The 12,173-nt window shown below is 34.7% G+C and overlaps 1 protein-coding gene across 1 annotated transcript in view; it reads right to left on the bottom strand.

Annotated features, from left to right (window-relative positions):
* The window catches only part of LOC145694508 (lysosomal alpha-mannosidase-like), a 101,275-nt gene that overhangs the window by 67,019 nt on the left and 22,083 nt on the right, over positions 1–12,173 (bottom strand). The window lies entirely within an intron of this gene.

Raw genomic sequence — 12,173 nt, 5'->3', positions numbered from 1 at the left:
TACTTTATAATTAATTGTTGCGCGTTTTAAACTTTAAAATTTCTCAAGATAATAGTGAGACCATTCTAAACATTTCACTTTTGTCATTTAAATTTATTCCGGTACGAAATATCCTGTAATCCTATTGAGCCTTTTGCACACGAGATGGCGTTAGTCAGGGACGTACGCAGGGGTGGGTCCTGGGGGTGTCGGACCCCACAAATCCTGACTTCTTTTGTAAGTTTAGTCTAATTTTAGGAACAATTTTACAATTTTTAATATAATTTAGCCTGAAATTGTATTTGGACCCCCCGAAAAGCTTTGGACTCCTCCCGAAATGAATTCCTGCGTACGTCCCTGACGTTAGTGTTCCAAATCGCAGGGTATATGAGTCACAGCAGGTCAAGCTTAACGTCATTTGACAGATAACAGTAGAAACAGGTAAATATGCAAAACGATTTGGAATTCTTATTATCAGACGTAAGGTATTGCGCTGTGAAGATGAGTAAACTTTCTCCAAAACTTCGCTATATTTTACAATCTTATTTCGATAAAGACTCAAAAGATGTTCAGACCCATGAAGAAGTTTATGCAGTTTATGGAATACAAATACGTTATCTAAAACAACAGCCAAAAGATGGCTCAGTTGCTTTCGTTTTAGAAATTTCGATTTCCAAGACACCTCTCACAGTGGACAACCAATCATAGCAAAAGTTGATGATATATCCTGACAAACATCGAACAAGACCGACATATAAGCAAGCCTTGACATCGCCAATGACCGAAATAGTGTTATATGGAGAAAGCTGACTACAAAAAAAAAAGAAAGAAAAAAAAGCTCGACGTTTGGGTGGCACTTATTCTGAGCCAAAAACATTTGCTCAATCGAATTTCTCTTTCAAATCTCTACACTAACGAACTTGGTCCATTTCTGAAGCGGTTGATCACTAGTGATGAAAAACGGATAACCTACGATAACAACATGCGCAAAAGATCATAGTTTAAGCGAGGAGAAGCTTCAAAATTTGTGGCAAAGCCCTCACTGTTATCCAGGACGGTTATGTTTTGCGTTTGATGAAATTGAAAGAATATCATGTATCACAAGCTACTGACGCAGAGAAGAACGATAGATTTGGAACTTACTGTCGATAATTACCTCGCGAGCACCTGGTAACTCAAAAGAAACGGCCGGAACTAGTCAACATAAAGGGTGTTGTATATCACGTTCACAACGCCAAACTGCATACATTTCTAACGATCTATCAGAATTTGAGTGAACTTGGCTGGAAAGATTCAATGTATCCACCATATAGCTCCAACCTGGGACTGTCAGAGTGGTCATTTGTTTCGATTTCTGCAGAACTCCCTAAATAATGTTAAGTTGGTTTCAAACGATGCATGTGAAAACTGTGCGTCACAATTTTTCATTTTTACCAGAAACAACCTAAGTTTTGTAGTGATTGTGGTTTTGCCTGAAAGATGGCAGAAAGCCATCGAACAAAGTGGTGCATATGTGGTATAATAATGTTATTTTCAAATCACGCTAAATATCTTCTACGTTTTGACCTTCAATGGCTCAATATATTTTAGACAACCTGATATATTTATGCTACTAGTAGCCTAATATTTCGATTCGTGGTTATACCTTTCAATTTGTACACAATTCGTGGGCCATATTCACATCCTGTTTTCTAAATCACACTAGCTATTGTTTTACGGTTACAGTTTTATTTTCCCTACATCGATGATTATTTTTAACTTTTATTTTCTATAGCCCCCATTCATCGAGTACCATATGTGTCATCCAGAAGTATGATCCCAGGTTCGATTTCAGGTTGGAGCTCATTGAATAGTTCTTTTTCATCATTTATGCGCCTATGCGAAATAATCTTTGAATAATCTGTGCTGCTTTTATTGGAATTTCGTATAGATGTAATATAAGCTTTCAGCTTGAGAAACGCTACTATATACCAAATAATCCCCAAAATTAAACCGAACTTTGCTTATTTTATAGTTTTATTTGCATCTAATAGAAGTTTAAACTATCAAACCTCTATTTGATATCTATATTTCAAATAATTAATGAATCTCATAGTTTACTGTATACTACAAAGATAAACATGATATTCCTTACTTTTCCTTGAACAATTCTTTACTAGGCCAATATCAAGTTGTTTTCTTTTTTCTTTTTTTTTTCTAAGTTGTGTTCACACACACTGACTACCAAATAGCAACCATAATTCTGATTTCTAACTTGTAAATTACAAAGACCAACATGAAAGCTCGCAACACAATCGTAATAGTCTAACTAAAACATTGCAGTCTAACTTTCCTCATTAAAGTAAGTGATCAATCAATGAAATTGCATCTGGCATGAAAGAAAACACAGCTGCGGCTGTCATAAAGATATGGTAGATGATAGAGGGAAGTAACTGAGAAAGAGAAAGTGAACTTATCGAAACTTTCACTTTCAAATACCCAATATCAAACAAAAAGTTTAAATTAGAGGTAGACTGAAAAGGGAAACATGTATGACGTTTAATGATGCATATTCAAAATATTTTTTATTTAACCCTTGTATTACAATTGAGATATATTTTGTACCCCATTGTGATTTCTTTGGCGATTTTGTTTTTCATCAGCAGGTGTACGATATATAAGACGATATAGACGAACAAAATATTTATAAAATAATCATGTTGTAATTGTTACCAACAAAACATCCTTGAACCGCACGTTAATACTTAACTCTTTTACTCGAATTCTTTGCAAGATAGTGATGGGTCACTAGATATGTAAATCTAGGCTTATATTTAGGTATTTTGTATCTCTGGGCCCAAGAAAATTTTGTGACCCTCTTCCGTTAGTTGTTCGTTATAGACTTGCATAATATAGCAGCACTTGCTTACATTAAGCCACTAGTAACGGAGCGAGGCGCAAAGAAGCAAATGCACTGATTGCGCTGATCCAATAAACAATAGCCTCAGCTCCTTTTAGAGTAAATTATGTCTTAACCAGAAAACTCAGTCGCTCTGTGACACCAACTTTCTTTTCAGTTCAATTTTCCCTTAACTTTCTCGTGAACAACCACTATTTTCTTCATATCAAACTTCAATACCTTTCTTTTATATTCTCTGCCCTGGTCCCGTGTGTAAATATGGGCTTGTGTAAACAGTTTATTCTACACCATTGAATTATCTAAACCTTAATTTTGCCTCTTGTTTCACAGTATTTACGGGGGAGGGGTAGTAAGTTCCTTTCCACAATTGTGAAACTACAGTAGATTTCCGAACTAGATGAATTCAATATTGAAACAGATCTATAACTTCCGGCTGCAATAGAAGGATAGTGTGTGATGAAACCTGTTAAGTAGTAAATTTCTACCATTTCCGGTCTTAGTAGAACGATACAAGGGAAGACGGAATGTTTTCTTAAGACTTTGAATCGATTCCAAAACTACATTTGTCGTTAATTATTACCGTTTTCGTTCTATGGCTATCAACGTTGCAACCGAAAATTGTTTATTTCTACCACTTCCGGTTTCAATAAAGAGCGGATAAGATGGAACTTTGGGACGCTGAATCGATTGCAAGAACCAGCTTTCTCCTACCATTTTTTGTGATACCTTGCGACAGATGGACGAACAGACATATAGCCATTCTCAGTGGTGTATTTACGATTTTGTTTCGGGAAGAGGGGCTTCGCTAACTTTAGTCCTGGAAATTGAAAATTTTGCAAGATATTTAATTTACTTTAATATAGTAAATAAAATTTCGGGGAGGGGTTTAAGCCCGAAAGCCCCCTTAAATACACCACTGGCCATTCTATAAGACTTCCAACATTTACACATAGCATAATTTTGAAATCTAAAAGCTGATAGAAGTTTCCTCATGTGAAAAACAATTCTAGAATAACATAGAGTAAATATTTATTCCAAGCTTATCTTGCCGAGAAATACGAAAGTATTGTAATGCCAAGGTCAATTTGATAGCGATTGGTAATAGTGAAGATAAATCAAATCAAATAACTATTATTTTTTTTATCAATATTGTCAAGTAATCTTCAGTTTATTTATGTCAGATATTCGAGATAAGGATACCCAAAAGACAGTTTCTATTTAAAATCCACTTCGTAGTTTTACTGTCGTTATTTGTTCTTTCGGGAAAATACAAAAAGTAAACAATAACGTATTTAAGTGACTATTTTTGTTTACACTACCGAACAATATTTGGCAATAAAAGATAAAATGAAGAATTCTTGATACACATCCACACCCTTTAAAAAAATCATCATCATTCTGATATATATAGTGCATACGTGAGTAAGGTACCAATATTTTTGTCTACAACTTCAGGAGGAAAATATTCGCAACTAGCCTTATCTAAATAGTTTTGTCTACGTGGAAACAGCGAAATCAAAGTACTATTCCTGACGTGTACAGTATTTTGGCACAAGCATGTTCTACTTTAAAACAAAAATATCAACAATCATATTAGCAATTCCAATACTCTTTATAATACAAAAACATATCAGTCCATGAGCAACAATAATTCCTAATAGTACACAGTTAAGTTAATAGATGTCGCTGGCTGTGATACCTGCCTATTGACGCTAATAGATGGCACTAGTATCCAGGTAATTTCCCGATTTAAAATTATTGTTGCAATTAAATTGCAACTTAAGAACTGGGTTGTTTCAACTCTAATACATCATTTTAAAATAGGACAAAAGTCGTAACCATTCATTCATGCACACTATTATTTTAATATTAAAGTCGCAGTGCTTTGGCTAAGTCGATTACTGTACCATTATTGTCACAAAGTAGGCAATTGTATTAAATTATTTGCGCTAAATAACTTTAGTCATTGCACAAGTCGTAACCAAACTGGCGCGGGGATAAACTCGAATCCACCTGCACTAAATAATATATTGTTACAAAGTGAATAAGTTGATAAAATAACTCCGTTGACGCCAGGTATGTTCACATATTATAAACATTGAATACAAAAGAACATGAATCTTTAAAAAAAAACGCACTTGTATTACATGAAAGAATCGTGCAAAACGGGAGTTCGAAACAACCCTCCAGACCCTGATACTGTATTGTATCGAACTCCAGTCGTAACCATAATTGGATTTAAACGTTAATACTTGTATTTCAAAAGATATATACAAGTTTACAGGATAGCAGGCTCTATATTAAAATAACTAGTGTTTTTCTTCGGTCGTTCCTCGTCGTAAACAGAAATAAATGTCAATAATTATTTGTTTTCTTAATACTCTTCTTTGGCTTAATTGAGAAAAAACACAACTTTGTGACTACAATACAGAGTCATTTGATATTTTTATCCCCGAGAAAATTTCCGATCATCCTTATGCAATATTAAGTTGTAAATTTTCTTATAAATGAGTTTCTGCTAATAAATTCTTATTGATATTCTGTTGTTATTGTTCGTTTTCCAATTAGAGTAAAATTTGTAGGTGTGATTTGTGAAAAATCTTTTTACTTATTTTGACAGAATTTTGTAAATAAATATGTTGCATATAATGTTCTAATTTTACCCTATTCAGAGCAATGCAGAACCTTGTATATTTTCTAAAAATTTTGATAATGTTTTAAAAGTATAAAAATTGTTTATCATTGCCGCTACTCTTTCTTAAATGTTCGTTTAAGTTTACACTTTTCTCTATTTTTTTTAAAAAAAAAAAGAATATCACATGCTATCAATGATGGATGCACGAAACATTTTACAATGAAATTAAATTTGTATTTTTTATATATCTAATTTAACTTATACTGTAAACACTTATTTGTATATACTTATTTAACTTCATGTGAGGTTATGTTAACAGCGAAATTAAATCACTTCTAATTTTATTTATTTTTGTCATCATTTCTCAAATAAGTAATACTTAATGAAACTGATCAGTTGACAAAGTGATGTTGCTTTTATGAAATACGCTTAAGGCTACCGTAAAAAGAAATGGCAATAATTAAGAATGAAAGTATTTTATACAAATTTCGTAACAGGTGCTAACCGAAGCTTGTAGAATATTCATGTTAAGGGTATAACATAGAAAATAACACTAACTAGCTATCTGGTTATTTATAGCGTATGTCTCTAATTTGTAAGATACGTTCTATTTACAAAAAAAGTTAGATTTGCTATAGTTTAATTTCACTGGAAATTGTATCTTAAAATTTGATCACAAAATGTTAAATTAATTATTTATATTCAAAGCGTTTGTAAATTCGTTACTTTCAGTTATGAAAAATACATGACTAAATATATGGAGTTTTTGGGAAGTTCTTTTAGCACAACGCTTTCATTTTAATAACCGTAGCAATAAGTCATTCCCGTAACGAAAGTTGATGAATGGCAATGACCGAGATGGTAATGATATTTTGTGGTATTATAAAGTTTCGTATCAACTATTGAATAGGTAGCAGGACGAAAGAAATCAGAGAACTGAGTCTAAAAATATTACAAAACAGATCTAAAAAGACTAAGTTGTGTACAATTTTTATAGTATAATTAAGAGAGAAAAGCCTATTTTTGTCGATTTTACCTTTTGGTATGAATAAAAGAAAACATCCTGGAGAAATATTATGATTCTGCATTGTGAGATTAACAACTAGAAGCACAGAAATAACATATTCTGAAATTGTGCCAAAGTTTAAAAATCATGCATTTTTGTTTTATTATATCCATATAACAGAAACACCTATTAATTTGATTGTGCACGAAACATATAATGCTGTTTGACAGAAAATCATTAAGCATTAGAATGGCAAAACAGTATTTTGACTATAATGCAATGAAGTATGTGAAACTGAGATCCATATAGATGAGAAAACAAATATATCACGTTAAAATATACGTATTAATGACTTAAATTGATGCAACTCAATTATTAATTTCGACATAGTTTTAAAAACTTATTAACCAAGTACTCAGAGGTATAGTTTCTAGGATATGGAGTGAGAACTGAATAAATGTGTAATCGTAATATATTAGATGTTTACTTGCGAGCGACAAAAGCGGAGAAAGTCTTATGATCAAGAGAAAAACCGAATTTGTGATTTCAATAGATTTATACATTTTATGGCTTTTACATGCCTGAAATATGATTTCTGGAGGTCTGTCTGCCGGGTGTCTGTAGCAGTAACATTTGTCCGTTACTCTATCCGTTAATCAAACATCCGTTCGTCCCGATGTATGTACATTACACACAGAGGTTCAACATATCCGGAAACAAATTTGAATCTTAAATTTTTATAATATTCACCAGAAGAAAGTTTCGAATTACACTGGTCGGCATAATGAAACTTTTTTCGCTCCCACGAACGAAAATAGGTGATTCCTATACGTTTCGAGCTTCTGAGTTCGAATCCGCAACCCGTTTTTCTCCAGGACGTACCAGTTTTCAGGGAGGAGGGGGTGTTTCAATATCCGCCCAAAGATGCTATTCTCCACCCATAATAATTTGCACGTTATAATTTAAATATCAATATAAATTATGCAGATAAAATTGCATAAAAAGTTAAAGTTTAACATTTACGTGTCACTTGGTTTTCCTACTCCTCTTGTAATTACTACAGGGTGTCTCGCGTGTCATCTTCCAACAGAAGTCTGCCAATATATTCACACTCCATTTACTACTGTAGCGCCTCTCCATGGTCGCTATTTGCTGGTGAAACCTTTCCCCGTGTTCGTCAGAGACCTCCCCCATGCTGTGCATTTCAGAAAAGAAGTCCAGGTGGCAATGCATGAAGTGTAACTTTAGGGACATATTACATCCCATGTTACGAAATGAAGTAATTAACCTGCGCACAATGTATTTGTAATCAGGTGACTTATGATTCCCTAGAAAGTTACTGCACACTTCTCGAAAGGCCTCCCAAGCCTCACTTTCCACTTCATTAAGCTTAGAAGAAAATGTAGTATTCTTAAAAACGTCTTTGATTTGAGGTCCCGTAAAACACCTTCTTTCACCTTGGTCTCGCTGAGTCTTGGGAATAGCTTTCTGAGATGATTAAATGCTTCACCATCCCGTTCAGGGCCTTGACGAAGACCTTCATGAGCCTTAATTTGATATGAAGGGGTGGTAAGAATATTTTCACCGGATCCACAAGACGTTCATTAGCCACGTGCATCTCCCCTGGGACCAGTTTTTTCCTTGGCGGCCATTTTGTGATGATGTACTGATCTTTGGCTCGACTATCCCTATGACACAAGAAGCAGCAGTGCTTTGTGTAACCTCCTTGTAAACCGGTGAGAATGGCAATAACCTTAAGGTCAGCGCATACAGACCACTGGACCTGTTCGTACTTTATTTTCTGCAATAGGTTTCGCATGTTCTCGTATGTTTCTTTCATATGTACAGCATGAGCAATACGGATGGCTGGCTTTTCATTGCCATTGTGTAGTAACACTACCTTGAGACTTATCCTAGAGGAATCTATGAATAGCCTCCAGTCTTAAGTGTTGTAGTTCAACTTCAGTTGTACCATAAGCGATGGAATGTTACTACAATACACCAAATCATCATCCTTTGTAAAATTAGGAAATAGGCTCACCTCTCTTTTCCTATACATCGATATATTCACATCTTGGTTTAGTAGATTCCATTGTTGAAGTCGTGATGCAAGCAACAGGGCCTTAGACTTGGGAAGGTATTAAGTCTCTGATCAGATCATTCAGCTTTTCCTGACTTATCACATGTGGTTCATTAGTGTCAGGCACTGGGGCGTAATTGGGATCTATGTACTCACAGATTGTGCAACATCCTCACAAGCAGCAGGTTCTTCATCGGATGAAACATTGCACAGGGTTATGAGTCTGGTGGTACGGGTACAGACAAACATCATGTTTCACAGGTCTTCTCGCGAATCCAAGTTAGAATACTGTATTTTATGCTTCATGTTTTTTGAGAAACCTTTTATATAGTCAGGCAGAAGTAACAGTCTGACACATGATCACAGGGCTCGCGCCAAACCATAGGTACGGCGAACGGCATCGATTTATGTGTACCTTTCAACCATCCTGTGAGAGTAAGCGCACACAAGTTACAACTTTGTTTCGGAGCCCAAACGCGATCGTGGTCACCGATTTTACACCCGAAGTACAGATGGTAGACTGTCTTCAGGAATGGTGACAATGGCCTACTTTGTCCCTTGAAAATCACTTCCCCACATATGTAGCAGAATGAATCTGTCGAATTGTTGCAAGTTCTCGGCATGTTCGTTTAACACAAACGTCAATATTTCACACAGAAATATTTTTCGCCTACGGTATACACAGGCACAGCGTAACACCACCTTCTAACACGGAGATCAACTCAAAACTGAAATATTTGTTTCACGTGACAACATGGTGTATGTCTTGGCGCCTTTTTTCAACCGTCTGTCTGTCGTCTAGACAAAAGGGAGCCGACGAATGACCGCAAGTTGATTATGACACATTTCTCCGCCAATAATGCCTAAGTTTTAGTGTATGCAGTGTGGAACGACAATAAATCTTTGCAACCCAAGAGGAGGTGGTACGTTTCCGGGGGGTCGTGAGCTAGAGAAAAGAATGTTCCTTTGATATAGCCTAGTAACAGTTCTTGGATTAAGATAAAAATTACGAATTATGCACTCCAAACACGGAAAACACATTAAATACGAAAAATACGATTTTTCTGTCAATTATGGAAACAGCACTCCGCTAAATAATAATAATAATAATAATAATAATAATAATAATAATAATAATAATAATAATAATAATAATAATAATAATAATAATAATAATAATAATAATAATAATAACCCTTACGTGCTGGAACTTTCTCGATGAGATATTTGTAATCAGCTTCTCGAAATCTATCCGGCACAACCTTTCACCCTCGTAAAAATTTAGAATTATGCACTCCAAACACGGAAAACACATACTAAATACGAAAAATACGATTTTTCTGTCAATTATGGAAACAGCACCCCGCAAAAAAAAAAAAAAAAAAAAAAAAATACGTACTGAAACTTTTTCGATGTGACATTCGTAATCAGCGTTTTGAAATCTATTCGGTACACCCTTTCACCCACGTGGGAGGATTTTCATGCCGATCAGTGTTATTTTTTTCTCAAAAATATGAGGAATATACTGGTATGGGTAGAAATGTAAAATTACTATTTTTTTCCAAAAGGTTTGATCTTTCAGAAATCAAGATGCCATTAACAACTATAACATGATAGGACTACAAGCAGGAATGTAATGGGACATGTGCGGCGTATAACTATTATATCTAAAACTTTAACAGAAAATAATTTTCTCTTCGTGCAAGCTGGAACATCTATTTTCGAACTATGTATTTACATCACTTTTCAATTAGAACAACTGATCTGATATACCCACAACAATGAACCAACTTCTACATATATTTGCAGTACACCATATGTCGATATTTGTCATTTTCAGTTCACCAAAAATGAAATGAAATCTTTAACTTTTACGTCCCACGATTATGCCGTCTAGGATGCACGATGATGATGAGAAATGATGATGAGAAATGATCGGAGACGATGATGATGAGAAATGAATGAAATTTTGAATGAAGAAAGTGTCAGGAAACAGGGAAACTCCGAGGAAACCCATGTATATGGTGTTTCTCCATCACACAGCTCACTTGGCGCGAGCTGGGATCGAATCTAGGACCCTATGTAGCAGAGATGAACTCTCTAACACTGAGCCACTGTGGCCCATTCCGCTCAATAATACCCACCTAATATTTTGATAATCCCATGTATAGTAACAATAAATGTACGAAAGAACGGGTGTATATAGATGTGAATATACATTATGTTTTTGGAAAACAGTGTAATGTAGATCACCAAACATTGTAACACTACACCGCTAAATACAAGGAATTCCTCTGGAAAGAATCAAGAAGGGATAGTTCACTCTTGAGATAGAACCTAAGTTTTTTCGGACTATTTTCTTAGATTCGAATGAGGAAATTTTACAGACATATAATTAATTGTAATTACGAGCTCGTGTGTACACTTTGAATGTGAATACTATCAGAATGGAATTTTCTGCTTTATGGAAAGCATTTCAAATTCCTTATGTAAATTGAACGCATAGAACGTACTATTACACACGTCGACAATTTTTAATAAGGGTTAAAATAAAATAATATATCTTAACCTCTTACTCAGAAAGTTCAAAATGATATACTGTCAGTAGGGAACACAGTAAATAATGGGAACGTAATTTCTTTCAATTAATAGTAATCTTTTTTATATAAAAAGAGTCCTGACTAATTGACTGATGAACGACTACGTCTCAGTGATTAAGGTAGAAGTTTGAAATTTGGATAGTACATAGGATTTGTGATGTAAAGTACCGCTAAGGATATATTTTGGAAATTCTACGTGAAAGGTAGGAAAGTAGAGAGTTTCAATTATTATAACAACATGTTCATAACTCAGAATTTCTTAAGATTACGGACACCAATTTTTCATTTAAAATAATTAAATAATGTATTTTCAGCACTTGACCTAGAAGAGAAGAAAACTTGGTGGGAGGAAAAAAGAGTGGGGATGGTTCACATACAGTATCTTGGGGGTGAAAGGCAGCCTAGTTCGCTCCACGTCCTTGTCTTCAATCATGGGATCTGACAGAAGTTTGTCGATGATGAATGAAGTCTGCAAAATAGCTATAGGTTGTTTCTTCAACTTACGTGCATTTCGTATATAAAGGATGCCATAAATAAGTCATCATCTGCGAGAACTTGTGGAAAACACTCCCGTTAACTAAATGGGCAACCAGCAAACCAGAACCCTCATTTCTAACAATTGACAGTCGCTTGTCAATTCTATATGGAGCCTTAGTTGCCACAATTCCAAACGCCTGTTTCCGTACCATGGTTCCCAAGATCACCTTCCTTGTCCTTACATTGCCTGACATTTGCCGAACTGCACTCTTATTGAATGAACATACTATACATTCGTGAGGGTATGAATATTGTATTCTTTAAATCTTGTTCCTTCCATACAAAGAAAGGTAACTCTGCTAACATTATTCTATGTCTTATAGCTTGTACGATAATTTAAACAAGAATGTTGGTGAAATAACTGAAAAATAATGGATATTATTTTCAATGGACATGTACTAAAATCTATTTTACAATGTTTCCTTGTTATTTTGTTT

Source organism: Thermobia domestica, chromosome 1 (genome assembly GCF_964235325.1).
Source record: "Thermobia domestica chromosome 1, izTheDome1.hap1.1, whole genome shotgun sequence".
Taxonomy (NCBI): domain Eukaryota; kingdom Metazoa; phylum Arthropoda; class Insecta; order Zygentoma; family Lepismatidae; genus Thermobia; species Thermobia domestica.
The sequence above is the reverse complement of the archived record's forward strand: the minus strand, read 5'-3'. Positions and strand labels throughout refer to the sequence as shown.